The sequence below is a fragment of the Aotus nancymaae genome, unplaced genomic scaffold (assembly GCF_030222135.1).
Source record: "Aotus nancymaae isolate 86718 unplaced genomic scaffold, 86718_ANA_hifiasm-v0.15.2.pri h1tg000089l, whole genome shotgun sequence".
In the NCBI taxonomy this organism is placed as follows: domain Eukaryota; kingdom Metazoa; phylum Chordata; class Mammalia; order Primates; family Aotidae; genus Aotus; species Aotus nancymaae.
In genome coordinates, this window is record NW_026988504.1 from 13,463,120 (window position 1) to 13,480,108 (window position 16,989).

At 41.0% G+C, this 16,989-nt stretch overlaps 1 protein-coding gene across 2 annotated transcripts in view; it reads right to left on the minus strand.

The window, feature by feature from the left end:
- Positions 1 to 16,989, minus strand: part of MAP2K6 (mitogen-activated protein kinase kinase 6) — a 139,233-nt gene that overhangs the window by 74,028 nt on the left and 48,216 nt on the right. Inside the window, exon 1 of one of the 2 annotated variants that reach the window (XM_012453819.3) lies at positions 12,351 to 12,568. The exons of the other annotated variant lie outside the window; for it this stretch is intronic. The gene's annotated coding sequence lies outside the window, so the exon portion shown is untranslated. Of the gene's footprint in view, positions 1 to 12,350; positions 12,569 to 16,989 lie in introns of those variants that run through there. 2 annotated transcript variants of the gene reach the window in all.

Below are 16,989 nucleotides of genomic sequence, written 5' to 3' on the forward strand. Positions count from 1 at the left end.
TGGGTGACAGAGCAAGACTCCATCCAAGGAAGAAAGAAAGAGAGAAAGAGAGAAAGGAGAGAGAGAGAGAGAAACAGAAAGGAAAGAAAGAAAGAAAAGGTACATTTCCTGAGCTCAGCTCCCCAAATATTCTCACAGTAAGGCAAAATCAGTTATATAAGCCTCCAAGTCATTGTTCAAAGTCTGTGGTATTATTGAAATTTTGTTACATTAAATACAGGTTGAGTATACTTTATCTGAAATGCTTGGGACCAAAAGTGTTTTGAATTTTTTTTCTAATTTTTGAATATTTGTATATGCATAATGAGATATTCTAGGGATGAAACCCAAGTCTAAACATAAAGTTTATTTATGTTTTATAGACACCCTTTTACATATAGCTTGAAGGTAATTTTATACAATATTTTAAGTAATTTTGCACATGAAACAAACTGTGCTAAGTACCCAAGTGTGAAATTTTTCACTTGTGGCATCATGTCAGTGCTCAAAAATTTCCACATTTGTAGCTTTTTTATTAGGGATGTTGGACCTATACTGCTTGGAATAAGTAGGACATGAACTAAGGCTAAGAATTTTTTTTTAATAAAATAAATAGCTACAGCTATTGTAGTCATCTCTTTCATCGCAGAATGCATCCTGTTCTAGATATTCTGGCAGAAGCTGTGATCACCAGTCACACCACACTTCCTTCTGAGTGTTTACACAACCACATTATTTTTCAGTGAATTGAATAGTGTACAAGCATAGACTGAAACACAGCCACATCAGACCTAGAAAGAAAAATGGAGACACACATATTCAATATGTATCTAAGCTCAAAACCTGTCTGAAGTCTTCAACCACAGAACTTAAGAGAACTCACTCCTGTCCTAGCTCATGGCTGGCTCTGGCACAAAAAAGGCAAATGTCTTACCCAAGAAGCCACATAAGCTAACAGTGCCACCAAGAAGAGAACTGGAAGAGATCAACATACAGCACTTTCATTCGCTCATCCTCTCCTCAAATATTTACTCAATACTTAGTATATGTTAGTTAGCACTGGGCACTACACACTATACCCTGAAAGTAAAACATGAACGAGAGCTAACCCCCTAATGCCTGCCCACCCCCATCTTCCCATATGTCTCTTCTGGAATGATTAAGTTACCTAGTGATATCCCCAGAAGCTACAAGAAGGACATATATGCAATGGTAACTTCCTGCATGGCCTCAATGAGCTGCAGGAATGGGGAAACTAGAAAGCAAACTGACCTCTTTGTTTGAATTCCCAGTCTTTGGAGAAGTTTGTCTATACGTCCTTCCAGGCTGCCTACCAAGTATAATTCAAACTATTCAAACTGGCATTTAGGCGCCTACCCTAGCTGTGCTGTCTTCTCTGTCTACTCTCAAGAGATAACTACAAGACAGTCAAACGGAAGTCCCTCTATTTCCCTGAACATACCCAACCTTGGTCTGGACTCTACCTGGGCCATACTAATCTTGCCACCTTTAATACCTTTACCTGTCCTCTCTCCCTGCAACACATGAACACTGCTCTCTTTATGAAGAGCTCTTTTTCCTGAATTTTTGTCCAGTGCCCTCTTTCTACGAACTCGTCCCTCATGGCCTATCTCCTTTCCTTCCCCTCCACCTACAAGACTAGAAAGATATCTGTGCATCTGCTGCTTTGCACAGTCATACCAGGCCCAAAGCAGGAACTTAACAGATGTCACATCTGCTAACTCTCCCAGTTGCATAATGAGTTGATATCCTCATTGTGCAGATGAGAAACTGAACTTTAGAATGGTCAAGTAAATAAATCAAAGTATTACAACTAGGTAAGAGTGGAGCCAGTTGTATCTTGTTCAAAGCTTGCATTTTCCTCATTAGACCCTTTGGAGTGTAGTGTGTGCATGGGACACAATTTATGTAACACTCCTAATTTATCTCCTCTCACCTCCCACTTCAGTGCTCAATGTGGCTTTCCAATCCAGCAGAGGTTCCAACCAGCTTCCAAACAGGTGCAACTTGATAGCACCTCATCTTTGGCTGTACCAGATGCCTTCTATCTCTGGACTCCTGCCTTCGGAGTTCTCTGACACCTGAAGGAAGCTTCTGGGACAGCTGACATGCACAGCCTGGGAGCTAAAACATGTGGGTCAAGCTGTGATCAATGAACAATGATGGACAGGAGCCGATAACCCCATTAGTTATCTGGACTCACAGTGCTAAGATAAATTTCATAAGTCTCCTAGAAGATACAAGGGGATAGAACATCAGTCGTCCCTAGCATGACCACTGTATTGTCTTCCTTTCCTATTTCATCCCCCCGTTGTCCCTCCTACTTCTTGGGATCACATTGACAAATAAGTCTCTTGCAGGCAATTCTCTATTTCAAGCTCTGTATTCAGTTAGCAGATGGCAGAAATGTGGTCCAAAGCAGGAGAGGACTCAGCAGCAACAGACTGTGGTACAATCTGCCCTGTCACTCAAGCCATGTAAATGAGCAGATCCAGTGGTGGTTGGTTGAATGCATGACTCCCCTGTGAATGTCAGCTAGAGCCTTCTTCTCAGACACCCAGTGCTGGCACAGTGGCCCCATGGATGGGATGGCTCAGGTGGAGGGATACAGGCTGTACATGGGCTAGGCATTATGGGTTTTCTCTTAGCAATGACCTAAGTATTGCCACTGCTGAATGGTCCAACCAACCAATAGCAGAGGGAGATGCCAATCTCTATAGCACCTTCAAGGATAATAGCCAGGCCCTTGGGGAAAGGCTGATCATAACAGACCACTTCCACCCCAAAAAGGAGAGGGGAGACAGAAATTCATGCTTGCTTGAATTGGCATGTACTCCAGTTTTGGGTTTGCTTTCTCTGCCTGTAGGGCCTCTGCAAGTGCCACTATTTGAGCATATAAGAATGCCTAATCTACCAATGTAGTATCCCACTTAACATTGCTTCAGACCCAGGGATTGATATATGTCAAAGTAGGTGCAGCAATGAGTATGAGTAGGGACTCCATGAGTTTTCTCACATACCTCCTCATTCACAAGCATCCAACTTACCTGAATTCTAGACTGGTTAAAGGTTTGGTTAGGGGACTAGCTTGAGAAACACAACCTGTGATTCCAATATCACCTTGATTCATGCCCCAGCCCTGGAATTTCGGCAAGGAAGCATGTTATGTTTTTGTTGTTGTTGTTGTTGTTCTTGTTGTTGTTTTAGAGTCTCACACTGTCGCCCAGGCTGGAGTGCAGTGGTGCAATCTCGGCTCACTGCAACCTCCGCCGCACAGGTTCAAGTGATTCTCCAGTAGCTGGGATTACAGGCCTGTGCTACCATGCCCAGCTAATTTTTTGTGTGTATTTTTAGCAGAGATGGGGTTTCACCATGTACCAGGATGGTCTCTATCTCCTGACCTCATGATCTGCCTGCCTCAGTCTCCCAAAGTGCTGGGATTACAGGCGTGAGCCACCATGCCCAGGCCCTGGTTTTTTGTTTTTTGTGTTTTCCTTGAGGGTTTTTTTAAGTGAAGAATGGTGTTAAAATCTGGGTACCAGATGTTTTCATTGTTATCAGGTTATCATATCTTCTTGGTCCTTTTAACAGTTAGAGCTAGGAAATATATGACTATATGTATACATAGACATACATATATAAATGTCTTCACACATATTTATAAATATACATATACATTCATCTGCACATAAACACACATATATGCATTCACTTGCATATTTTGGAAATCATGAATTCACACCAATAATGCCAATTCCAATTCATCCCATAGGGCTCTTTCTGTCTTTTCTCATTTGCTCAATCTTATCATGCATCTAAAAAGGGTTTCAAGATTCCTTCATCCATACTACTGCATGGTTATCATCTTAAGAGTGTTGAAACTTTGTCCCAAAGCTACCCAGTAAGATTACACTCTACTTATTTGCAAGAAATGCATCACATACCCATGGCTGAACCAATCTCTGGCAAAGGAAACAGGGAACCATCATGATTGGTTTCGACCAATCATCTTCCCCCAGCCCCACCACCCCTGGGACCAGAGGTCAGGGCCCCCTCTCAATCACACCATCCCATGGAGGAGAATGAGATACCTGGAGAGAATAAGGTTTCTCATAGGAAGAAGGAATGCAGGATACAGAGCCTGGATGTGGGAAAGGCAACCAACTATCTTCTATATTAACCTACAATCCAGAGTGGAATGGGCAACATAAAACTTCTGAAATTACATATATAATGTTCTTTGTATGTACACATGTGAGAGGAGAAGATCCTCAGTCATCATTTTCTTAGAGGGCTCAGTGACTCAAGAAAAGTTTAGAACCATTTTCATTTTAAATAAACACAGATATCAATCTTAAATTGAACAAGAACAAGAGGTTTCTAAGAACTTAAACCCTAATTCAAAAAATACGAGTGTTTTCTCAATCTCATTTATCACACTGTGCTTCAAGAGCAGCAATCAGAAGCCTGCACAGCCTTTGTCAAAATACAAATGTTTGTCTCAATTTGAGTCCTCTGAGCTTGTTCCTAGAGCCTGACTTTTCAGGCTTCTAGGGCAATTAAGAGGCACTAAATCCTCAGCGAATTAGACATGCTTCCTTTTAAATTCTCATTCTTCTAAAGAAAAAAGGGAATGAAGCAGAAGTCTCTGAAGGAATAAAGGAAACAGAGTGCAAACTGCCATAAAGAAGAAGTGAATCCATGGCTTGGGAGCTAAAGAGCCAATGTCAAGGCAGCTTGTCAGTTTCAATGTGTTCTTGGGATTTCATCCCATTGGCCCCAAATGCAGCGTTCAGGGGCCTATAAGTATTACCACCATCTGGAACAGCTGTGGTAATAGAAAGAGATCAACTTGTCCAGAGCTTTAATCCTCTAGGGCTTCTTCAACAGTTTTATTTATCTATCTGAAAAGGCTTAGTACAAAGGCATCTACTGCAGCCATTACGCAGGGTAAGAAGGAGAGGGTGGCATTAAAAAGCATGTGCCTTTGGGTGTGGCTCTTACATTTTTGCCAGGCAGACAACTGCTGTGCAGGCAGAGATGAATGCATGGAATCTAGAAGATTTTACTCTGCCACCTCAGTCAAAAAGTGGCCCTATAAAACAATCATCCAAACAAAACACTTGTGAGAGTCAAAGAGGATATTATTAATGATTAAACTACGAAAAGAGCCATGAAGCAGGACAGTCTCAGCCAACCTATGACATCCTATTCAATCAGTACTTTATAATACTCTCCTCTGCTCTGGTCTCTGTCATTCATTCAGCACTTTGTATATGCCCAACATTGTATTACTAACAGAGAATATGCAAAATTAATTAATATAAAATAGCATACCATAAATACCGTAACACACCAAAACATGTAGCCCTTGCTCATGTGGAGCCAGCTCTCCACACTAACATTACTCTGGCTGCCTTGAGCAATAGCCATTTGGCTAGCCTTAAAATTAAAATTAACTGATGTTTACTCTGAGCTAAGGCATTAGAAGCATTTATTTGCATGCTTTGGTTTTTAAATCTTTGATTCAGAATATGTCCAAGTGACTCATTAGTCTATTCTGGTCTTGAGCATTACACTGCATTCAGAAAGTCTTGCTTATAATCACACGTACCAGGGTAGAGGGAGGCTCTCCTAAGAAACCACTGGAACATCTGCCAGAGGTGATAAAACCAAACAGATCTGATCAATAACAATCAAAATAGATAGATTGAACCCAGAACATATTTTTACATTTTAAGTCAACTCCAAAGCCTCTCCTAGATCAGTAACCATTGATGTACACTAACTGCCATTCTCTAGTCCTCTTGGCTAAAAACATTTCAAACATAGGACTCCAAATTTCTTGCACTCTTCAACACTGGAGGGGGAAGAAAGCAATTTTATCATGGATGCTTAAAGAAAAATTTACTTTTAAAAACAAATACCAGCTGGGTGCGGTGGCTCACACCTGTAATCCCAGCACTTTGGGAGGCCAAAGTGGGCGGATCACCTGAGGTCAGGAGTTCGAGACCAACCTGACCAAGATGGAGAAACCCCTCTCTACTAAGAATTCAAAAAATTAGCCAGGTGTGGTGGCACATGCCTATAATCCCAGCTACTCGGGAGACTGAGGCAGAAGAATCGCTTGAACCTGGGAGGTGGAGGTTGCAGTGAGCCAAGATCGCGCCATTGCACTCCAGCCTGGGCAACAAGAGCAAAACTCCATCTCAAAAGTAAAAAAAATAAAAAAATAAAAAACCATAGATTTCCTGAGTTCAAAAAGAAGAAAATATTTATTATAAAATTTAGAAAATAAATAAATAAAGGTATAAGGAAGAAAGCTGAAATTATCCAAATTCCACTACCCAGGCAAAACTGTTGTTAGTGTTTTGACTTATTACTTAACAGCTATTTTTATACACAAATCTATAACTACATATGCTTACACAGATATAGAATTTTCTCATAAAATTAAGACCATACTGTGTATATAATTTTTTTTTTAAAGATGGGGTTTCACCATGTTGGTCAGGCTGGTCTTGAACTCCCAACCTCAGGTGATCCGCCAGTCTTGGCCTCCAAAGTACTTGGATTACAGGCGTGAGCCACCATGCCTGGCCATATATAATTTTTAATACCATTTTTATCCCTTAGCATTTTATTATGAACATTTTCTGCAGAAATTAATCCTATTTTTGTAAACTTTTTTCAGTTGCAAATTATTCCACTCAAAATACAGTTAAGTACTTACTTATTTTCAACAGTTCTTGAAAACTGTGACCTTAAGCAAAACAACATATAATGAAACCAATTTTACCATAGGCTAATTAATATAAACAAGAATAAGTTTGCTACGGCATATTTCTGATCACAAAAAAAAACATGAATTTCTAAATTAAGACCAAGACACATCTGATATTAAACACTGAAATGAAAGTGGGCTATGCATACATTTAAGAAAGATGAATAGGCCAGGTGCATTGGCTCATGCTTGTAATTGCAGCTCTTTGGGAGGCTGAGGTGTGTGGATCACTTGAGTCCAGGAGTTCGAGACCAGCCTGGAAAACACAGTGAAACCCCATCTCTACTAAAAATACAAAAAAATACATAAATTAGACGGGCACGTTGGCATATGCCTGTGGTCCCAGCTACTTAGGAGGCTGAGGCAGGAGGGTTGCTTGAGCCCAGGAAGTGGAGGCTGCAGTGAGCCGAGACCATATCACTCTACTCCAGCCTGGACAATAGAGTGAGACTCCATCTCAAAAAGAAAAAGAAAAATGAATAAAAACAAGTAAGATAATAATGCTCCCAATTACTCCAATTCAAAGTGGTCAGAGCTTATCCCAATGCCATTCCATCTCAGGGTGCACCCATCCACACCCACACTTACTCAGATGGGGACAATGTAGACACGCCCACTAACCCACATGCACATCTTTGAGATGTAAGAGGAAACCTGAGTACCCAGAGAAAACCCATACAGACATGGGGAGAATGTGCAAACCATGCAGACCCCTAGTTTGAAACTGATTTTGTTTTCTCATCAACACCATAATAAAACAATGTTGAATGAAATGACATTATTCAAGGACCTAGTGTACTACAAATATTGTTTGTAAAGATGCATATTTATTTGTAATGTATTATTGTTAAACTTTTTTTTTTAATTTGGGGGTACATTTGCAGTCTTGTAACAGGGATTATATTGCTTAATGCTGAGATGTAGGCTTCTATTGAACTCATCAGGTAACCAAATGCAGAGCTAGCATGCATTTGTAGCATGTGTGAATACGTTTGGCTCTTTAAAAAGACCAAGTTGAATAACAATATATTAAGTCACTCAGCTTTAGAGGACTTGAAATCAACATGCTCAGAATAACCCAAGGCCTCTGAAATGGATAAAGAGATAAAAATTAGGTTGGTATCAAACTACTTTCTCTAAAGGCTAATCAGAGAACAGAAGGACATCCCTGAGGAGAAAATTTGCTAGATATTGCAGCTTCTAGAAACAGATAGTAATTTTTAAATAATATGAAATCATTTATCTAAACGTTTTAATACTTTCTACAAGTTTTACATTTTGTGTCAGGAACTGAAAATACAAGGAGGACTAAACCATAATCTTTTCTCTCAACCACTTTACAGCAAAACACAGACTTAAAGTTGACACTTTTTTGTGTTTTTTAACATATGAATTATTTATTAATGGAATTTTTTTATTTGCCATTTTGGCTTGTTTTCCTTTATTTTCTTTTATTCTATTATTTTAGATTCAGGGGTGCATGTGCTGGTTTGTTACACAGGTGTATTGCATAATGATGAGGTTTGAGCTTCTAGTGTACCCATCACCCAAAGAGTGAATTGTGCCCATATAGGTAATATTTTTAATCCTCACCTGCTTTCCACCCTCCCATTTTTTTGGAGTTTCCAATATCTATTATTTCCATCTTTATATGCATTTGTACACATTGTTTAGCTCCAGCATACAAATGAGAACATGTGGTATTTTGTTTTCTATTCCTGGGTTACTTCACTTAGGATAATGGCCTCCAGCTCCATCCATGTTGCTGCAAACAGCATAATTTCATTCTTCTCTATGGCTGTAGAGTATTACGTGGCATATATATACCACATTTTCTTTATCCATCAACCTAAGCACCGATGAACGCTTAGGCTGATTTCATGACTTTGTAAAGCTGACCACTTTGAACACTTGAGCCCACTGATAGCTGGTGGTTGAAAGTGAGCAAAATATACTAAGTCGGTGAAGAGCAAAACAACAGTTCTTTCCCACTTAATACATTCCATTTTTTCCTGTCCTATTTTGGTAGTTTGAGATATATGCTCAATCAATTAGTTTACCTTCACTGAAGTTATTATATTGAAAAACATTTACTGAGCTCTTCCTATGTGCCAGCACTATCCTAGGTGCTATGAATTTCATAATGAAAGCACCATGGCCTCCGCCCCTACAAACATAGTTTAGTAGATATTACAGATATACAACAAATAACTATATTAGGAGTAAAAGAAATATACACAGAGAGCTCTGAGAGAACCTGAGCAACTAACCAGCCAGGGTGAGGGTGTGTTTCAAGGCTGGTTCCTGGAAAAGAAGTGTGTGTTGGGATGGGAGGCGGTAAAAGGCAAAGTGAGAAGAGGCAAGGTGTTCTGGTAAAGGGCATGAGCAAACACACCATCAAAAGCAAAGAGGTGTGGTATTTTCAGAGGGCTAGGCAGAATGTGTGACGAGGTACTGTCAAGTTCTAGGCAGAGAGCACCAGGAAATAAAAACGGAGGTAAGCAGGTAGTGCTGTTGAGGAGTTTGAAGTAAGGCTGGTATAGTCACAGTTCTGTTAGATGATGCCCTGCTTCATACTTCATTGAAAAAATAAAAAGCATGAGATAGCATCTCACTTATCTCCCATTACAATGTCACAAAGCATCCAAATCCTCCATCTTCCCTTCTATACACAAGGAGGCATGTCCCTCCCATCAAAGGCCAACCTCTCCACTGGCTCTGGAGGCATCCACTCCTGTACTAGGAAAGATTCCAGTGCTTCCTTGCAGGGCTTCCTCCCTTCCCTGACTGATGAAGCATCTATCCTCCCTGGATGAAGGATTCCAGGGCCTCATCTTGGTGATGCTCCAAGTATCATCATTATGCTACTTTTGCCTGGTTTGTTCTTATTAGTAAACATCATTTGTATTTGCCTTAAAAAATGCTTCATTTCATTCCACATCCTCCTCCAGCCATAATCCAAGTTCTCTAAAGAGTTGTCTACACACTACATTGTTTCTACTTTATGTTTTTCTTTTTACGTCAGGGCCTCACTCTGTCACCCAGGCTGGAGTGCAGTGGTGTGATCTGGCTCACTGCAAAGTCTACCTCCTGGGCTCAAGGGATCCTCCCACCTTAGCCTCCTGAGTAGCTAGGCACACACCACTATGCCTGGCTAACTTTTTGGATTTTTTGTAGAGCTGGGGTTTCACCATGTTGCCAAGGTTCATCTTGAACTTCTGGACTCAAGTGATCCACCCACCTCGGCATCCCAAAGTGCTGGGATTACAGGCAGGAGCCACCATACCAGGCCCATTGTTTCTGCTATCTAACTTCCCCTTTCATTGCTCCACCAACAATGATATGGCTCTCCTTCACCATCATATGTCCAAAAAAGCTACTGTCAAGGTCATTAACCACCCCTATAGATACTTTGCTCTATTTGACTCTACCTTTGTGGCAGGCAGAATGATATCCACTCCACTCTCAAAGCTGTCCATGCCCTACCTCCCCGATTCCGAGACTATGTTACCTTCCATGACAAAACTAACTTTGCAGATGTGATTAAGGTTAATGATTGATCAGGATTACCTGGATATTTTGAGCAGGCTCAAAATAGTCCTTAAAAGTGGAAGAGGAAGGTAGAGGGGTTGGTTAGAGAGATGCAATGTGAGAAGAACTTGACCAGCTTTGCAGTCTTTTAAGATGAAGGAAGAGGACACAAGTCAAGGAATGCATGTGGCCTCTAGAACCTAGTGACAGTCTTCAACTGACAGCCAGCAAGAAAACAGGGATCTCTTTTTCACAATTACAAGAAAATGGGGATCTATTCTCCCCTAGAGAATAGGTCCTGCACTCTCTACTGCAGACTACAAGGGCCTCTGTAACATGATTCTTGCCCATTTCCCTGATCCCATCTCCTATGACTTCTTCAATTGCTCTCTGTGCATTAATCACTCTCTTCTAGTGTTCACTTCTTTGAAACCAATAAGCTCAATAAGCTCTTAAACATCTTTGAGGCTTTGCACAAACTGTTCATTCTGTGTAGATTGCTTGTCCAACCTGCCTTTTGTTGTTGTTGTTGTTCTATTTTGTTTTAGGCTTCTTACAGCCTGAAACCATGATTTTTAGTTTCTGTCTGTAGTGATAAGCAGAAAAGAGGAATGAGGAAGGGGCTTTACTGGCCCAACCAGAAACAGAAACTAAGAACCCATAACTGTATTCTCTCCCTTGGACAGCCTTGGCTCTCTTCATTCCTCTTCTAGTTTCTTCACACCCTTTTGAATGCAGCTTCAACATCATCTTCAAGGAGAGCCCCTGTTCATCAACCCTATGCAAAGTATACTTTCCCTTTCATCCTCCACCTCAAATCCTTATTTGTTTCCTTTGTAACACAACCCAGTTTTTAAACGTATTAGTTATGTGTTCGTGTACATGGTTTTATTGGCCTTCAGTACTAGACACTAAATTTTGTAAGAGCAGAAACAGTGATTCGTTGGCTGTGTTATCCCCAGCCCTGAAAAGAGTAATTGGCTTGTAAATGGTTGTTGGATTAGTTATTCTGGTGGCAGATAGAGAGTGGGTCAAATGGATGAGACTGGAGTCAGGAAAACTCATTGAGAGATTACAGCAGAGGCTCAAATGAGGGATGAAAAGGGCCTGGATTAGATTAGTGATCATAGAGATGGGTAGAAGGAACACTGAATTACACTGAAGGTCCTTCTAGGGAAATAGCAGGTAACAACTGAGAACACTATCACAGGAGAAGCAATCTAGGAATGTGGGAAGGGATGTACTTGGACTGAAACAGGGTATGGTTCAGGCAACATCCAGGTAAAGAAATCCAAGGTCAGATGCAGTGGCTCATGCCTGTAATTCCAGCACTTTGGGATGCCAAGATGGGTGGATCACTTGAGCAGCCTGGCCAACACAGTGAAACTTTGTCTCTACTGAAACTACAAAAAGTAGCTGGGCATGGTGACACATGCCTGTAATCCCAACCACCTGGGAGGGTGAGGCACAAGAATCGCTTGAAGCCAGGACGTGGAGGTTACAGTGAGATGAAATCACATGCCACTGGAAAAAAGAAAGAAGGAAGGAAGGAAGGGAGGGAGGGAGGGAGGAAGAAAAGAAAAGAAAGAGAAAGAAAGAAGGGAGGGAGGGAAGGAAGGAAGAGAGAGAGTGAAAGAAAAAAGAAAGAGAAAGAAAGAAGGGAGGGAGGGAAGGAAGGAAGGGAGGGATGGAGGGAAAGGAAATAAGAAAGAAAGAAAGAGGTAGAGAAAGAAATAAAGAGGAAGGGAGGGAGAGAGGGAAAGGGAAAGGAAATCCAGCAAACAACTGCTTACTCAAGTCTTAAGCTTCAAGGAAAGGATTGAATAAAAACTGAGATTTGAGATTACTGTTATACATAGATATACACACATGAACATTTTTATAGTATGGTAGTTCCAGGATGTTCTCAGTTGTCTCACCAAGAAGTCTAAAACCATTATTTAACAGTCAACCTAGTAACTGTGAACATGAAAAAGACTCAGTCCAGAGCCGTCCTCTAGAAGAGCCAATCAATACACAATGAAAGGAAACTCACCACAATTGGCATTTCAGAACTCCATGCAACCCATTCTCCTCCCATTTTTCCCCTCCTGATAATCTCAAGCCTTCCTGGCTACAGATGGTCCACTTCCCAACAAACATCAGCCATGAGCACCACATGGTTGTGATCCCTGTGGAGCAGACCAGTCAGATATCATTAAGTGTTAGGTAAAATATCACCCCAGAACTTCTTCCTGACAAGTATCAAAACACAGATTCTAACATTTTCTACTCTCTTCTTGTATGAATATATATATTCATATATGGTAACTCGGTTACTTAATTCCATATTCTTTGCGTTCTATAGAGACTATTACTGCCTAGGATGCAGGTATAAAGAAATAACTGGTGGAACAAAACTCAGCTTCAAGTAAAGCATTAACCAGAAGGATAGAATGAGGGCCAGTGAGATTACCAGTTCATGAGTCATTACTGATTCTTATTGTAATCCATGTAAATATTAAGATGCACTTTTCTGCTTTGTTAGTCATTATCTTTCCAACAGATTTCACAGTAGAACCACCATAATAAACAGATGGTACATCAAAAGTTCACTAGTTAATCTGATTATTTCACTCCGCATATATTTTCTCAGATACACAATATTTCAATAGGGAGCCTCCTACATCAGCCCAACAAAAGCCTATTTAACTGATAACATGAGTGAATCCTAGATCTTTGAAACTAGAACAGGCCTTAAGTGAGTAGAAGTCATTTTATGAGGAAACATGAGGAAACTGAGGCTGCTCCAAGTCATACAATTAGTCCTGTGAATAACGCTTTAAACCCATCCACCCAGTATAACCTGTTTCACTAAGAAAATGCCATGGGATTTCCCAGCATTCACGGGGACTGCTAAGAGCATCCAGTTTTGGCTTTTGCTTTAGGATGCAAGGTCTTGCCCGGTTTCACACCACTGGAGGGGATGCAGTGCCGATGGCTTGAGAGATGAATTCCAGAAAGAAATCAGCCAAGGACAACAAATGCCAAAATAGACAAATGGGACCTAATCAAACTCCACAGCTTCTGCACAGCAAAAGAAACAGTCATTAGAGTGAATCGGCAACCAACAGAACGGGAAAAAATTTTTGCAATCTACCCATCTGACAAAGGGCTGATATCCAGAATCTACAAAGAACTAAAACAGATTTACAAGAAAAAAACAAACAAGCCCATTCAAAAACGGGTGAAGGATATGAACAGACACTTTACAAAAGAAGACATACATGAGGCCAACAAACATGAAAAAATGCTCATCATCACTGGTCATTAGAGAAATGCAAATCAAAACTACATTGAGATACCATCTCATGCCAGTTAGAATGGCGATCATTAAAAAATCTGGAGACAACAGATGCTGGAGAGGATGTGGAGAAATAGGAACACTTTTACACTGTTGGTGGGAGTGTAAATTAGTTCAACCATTGTGGAAGACAGTGTGGCAATTCCTCAAGGACCTAGAAATAGAAATTTCATTTGACCCAGCAATCCCATTACTGGGTATATATCCAAAGGATTATAAACCATTCTCCTATAAGGACACATGCACACGAACGTTCATTGTAGCACTGTTTACAATAGCAAAGACCTGGAACCAACCCATATGCCCGTCAATGATAGACTGGACAGGGAAAATGTGGCACATATACACCACAGAATATTATGCAGCCATAAAAAACGATGAGTTCGTGTCCTTTGTAGGGACATGGATGACCCTGGAAGCCATCATTCTCAGCAAAATGACACAAGAACAGAAAATCGAACACCACACGTTCTCACTCATAGGTAGGTGTTGAACAATGAGAACACATGGACACAGGGAGGGGAGCATCACACACTGAGGTCTGTCGGGGGGAACTAGAGGAGGGACAGCGGCGGGTGGGGAGCTGGGGAGAGAGCATGGGGAGAAATGCCAGATATAGGTAATGGGGAGGAAAGCAGCAAATCACACTGCCATGTATGTACCTATGCAACAATATTGCATATTCTTCACATGTACCCCAAACCTAAAATGCAATTAAAAAAAAAAAAAGAAATCAGCCAAAGAATAGAGCTGAGGGATGACAAGGAGGATCTACACTCTTTCTGGGAAAATGGAGATCACAGTAAAAGTATCAATACAGAATACTCTCTTGCATTTTTTACTTTTTTAATTTACAATATGCTTTTACATAGAGAAAGAGAAGATAAAGGACAAGTTACTAAAAAAAGGGGGTGGAAAGAGGAGATCTATACCTTTCTTTCTTTCTTTCCTTCCCTCCTTCCTTCTTTCTTTCTTTCTTTTTTTTTTTTTTTTTTTTTGAGACAGAATCTAGTTCTGTCACCCAGGCTGGAGTAGTGGCTTGCTCTTGGCTCACTGCAACTTCCACCTGCTGGTTCAAGCTATTCTCCTGCCTCAGCCTCTCAAGTAGCTGGGACTACAGGTGTGCACAATCATGCTTGGCTAATTTTGCCTTTATTTTTTTTTTAAGTAGAGACAGGGTCTCACCATGTTGGTTAGGCTGGTCTCAAACTACTGACCTCAGGCGATCCACCTGCCTTGGCCTACCAAAGTGCTGGGATTACAGGCGTAAGCCACTGTGCCCAGCCAGAGGTCTATATATTTCTAAGAAAAGGAGGAAAAGGCTCAGAAGAATTAGAGACACTAAAAAGCATCACCAGGGCTGGGCGCAGTGGCTCACAATTGTAATCCCAGCACTTTGGGAGGCCAAGGTGGGTGGATCACCTGAGATCAGGAGTTCAAGACCAGCCTGACCAACTTGGTGAGACCCTATCTCTACTAAATACAAAAAAATTAGCTGGGTGTGGTGGCACATGCCCATAATCCCAGCTATTGGGAGGCTGAGGCAGAAGAATCTCTCGAACTCAGGGGGTGGAAGTTGTAGTGAGCTGAGAATGTGCCACTGCACTCCAGCCTGGACAACAGAGCAAGACTCTGTCTCAAAAATAAAAGATAAAAAATAAAAACAAGTAGGGAGTATTTATAAGGGGAAAGCACTATACTAAACCTTATTCATGCAATAACTCATTTAATCTTCATGAAAATTAGGTAATCAACTATTACTGTCTCCATTTGACAGACAAGGAACCTAAGACCCAGATGCTGTAATCCCAGCTACTTGGAAGGCTTAGGCAGGAGAATCGCTTGAACCCAGGAGGCTGAGGCTGCAGTGAGTCAAGATCACACCACTGCACTCTAGCCTGGGTGATAGAGTATAGCTGGGATTATGGGCACATGCCACCATGCCTGGCTAATTTTTTGTATTTTTAGCAGAGACGGGGTTTCACCATGTTGGCAAGGCTGGTCTTGAACTCCTGACCTCAGGTGATCTACCTGCCTTGGCCTCCCAAAGTACTCGTTATAGCTTATATTTAAAATGAAATTCTTTCTAAATAGGTTCACTAATATATATATATGTATACATATGCATACATATATACATACATGAAAGCAAAATGTAGAAAAATGCTTCATATTGATTATCTGAACATTATTAAAAAACAAAAGCTGAATCATTTTTTCTTGAAACACATTCACACACTTGAAATTGGTTTCTTAGCCATAAGCCTCTAACACTGTGTCTCATGGAGGCACCCCAATGGCTAGTTCACCCACGGGTCATCAGGGGCAGCAGTGTCAAATATGTCTCCCATTACCACCTAAGACATGAAGGAGTCAGCCAACCCTGATTGTATGGATTTATCAGCCAGCAAGCACCTTACGTGCTGTCCATGAAAGGCAAAAACAAACAAACAAACAAACAAACAAACAAAAACAAGTCATTGCCGGTCCTCTTTTAGATGTGTCCATGCATTAATTCACATAAATTTCTGTTCATTGCACTCACATCTCACACATTAACAGAGACCATGGCAGAAGCTGGAAGTAAAAAGCAGTGATCCATAAGACTCACTCGGGCTTATTTTAATGCAACTACAAAATAATGATACTTTGTTACTAAATAAAAATACCAACCTGGGATAAATGTAACCCAGATGGAATGCAGGACAAAGGAGTATTCCAAGACTGCCCACAACAAATCAGGATGCCTGGTCTAACTACTGAGCTATACTTACTCATCAACAGCCACAACAGGAAGCAGATATCTGAAGAACCTACCACTAGGAAGCTTCCAGACTTTTGGTTGTCATGTGGCCTTTTATGATGAGAAATTTCAAACATACAGGAGACGGCAACTTAATGAGCCCTATGCCCCTATGACTCCCATGAAATAATTATCAATTCTTAGCCGGTCTTGCTTTCGCCATACCCCACACTCCTATAAGCCTTCTTTGAAGTGAATTCCAGGCAGCATATAATTTCATCTGCTCATTTTCCAAGCATGTATTCCTGAACAACAGAATCTGGGAAAACTATATGAGATAACTTTTAAGCTGAGTCTATACAGTTTCACTCTGTCATCACCCAGGCTGGAGTGCAGTGCCATGATCCTGGCTCACTGCAACTTCTGCCTCCCAGGTTCAAGCAATTCTCCTGCCTCTGCTTCCCCAGTAGCTGAGATTAAAGTCACAGGCCACCACATCCAGCTAATTTTTATATTATTAGTAGAGACAGGGTTTTACCATGTTGTCCAGTCTAGTCTTGAACTCCTAACTTCAAGTGACCCACCTGC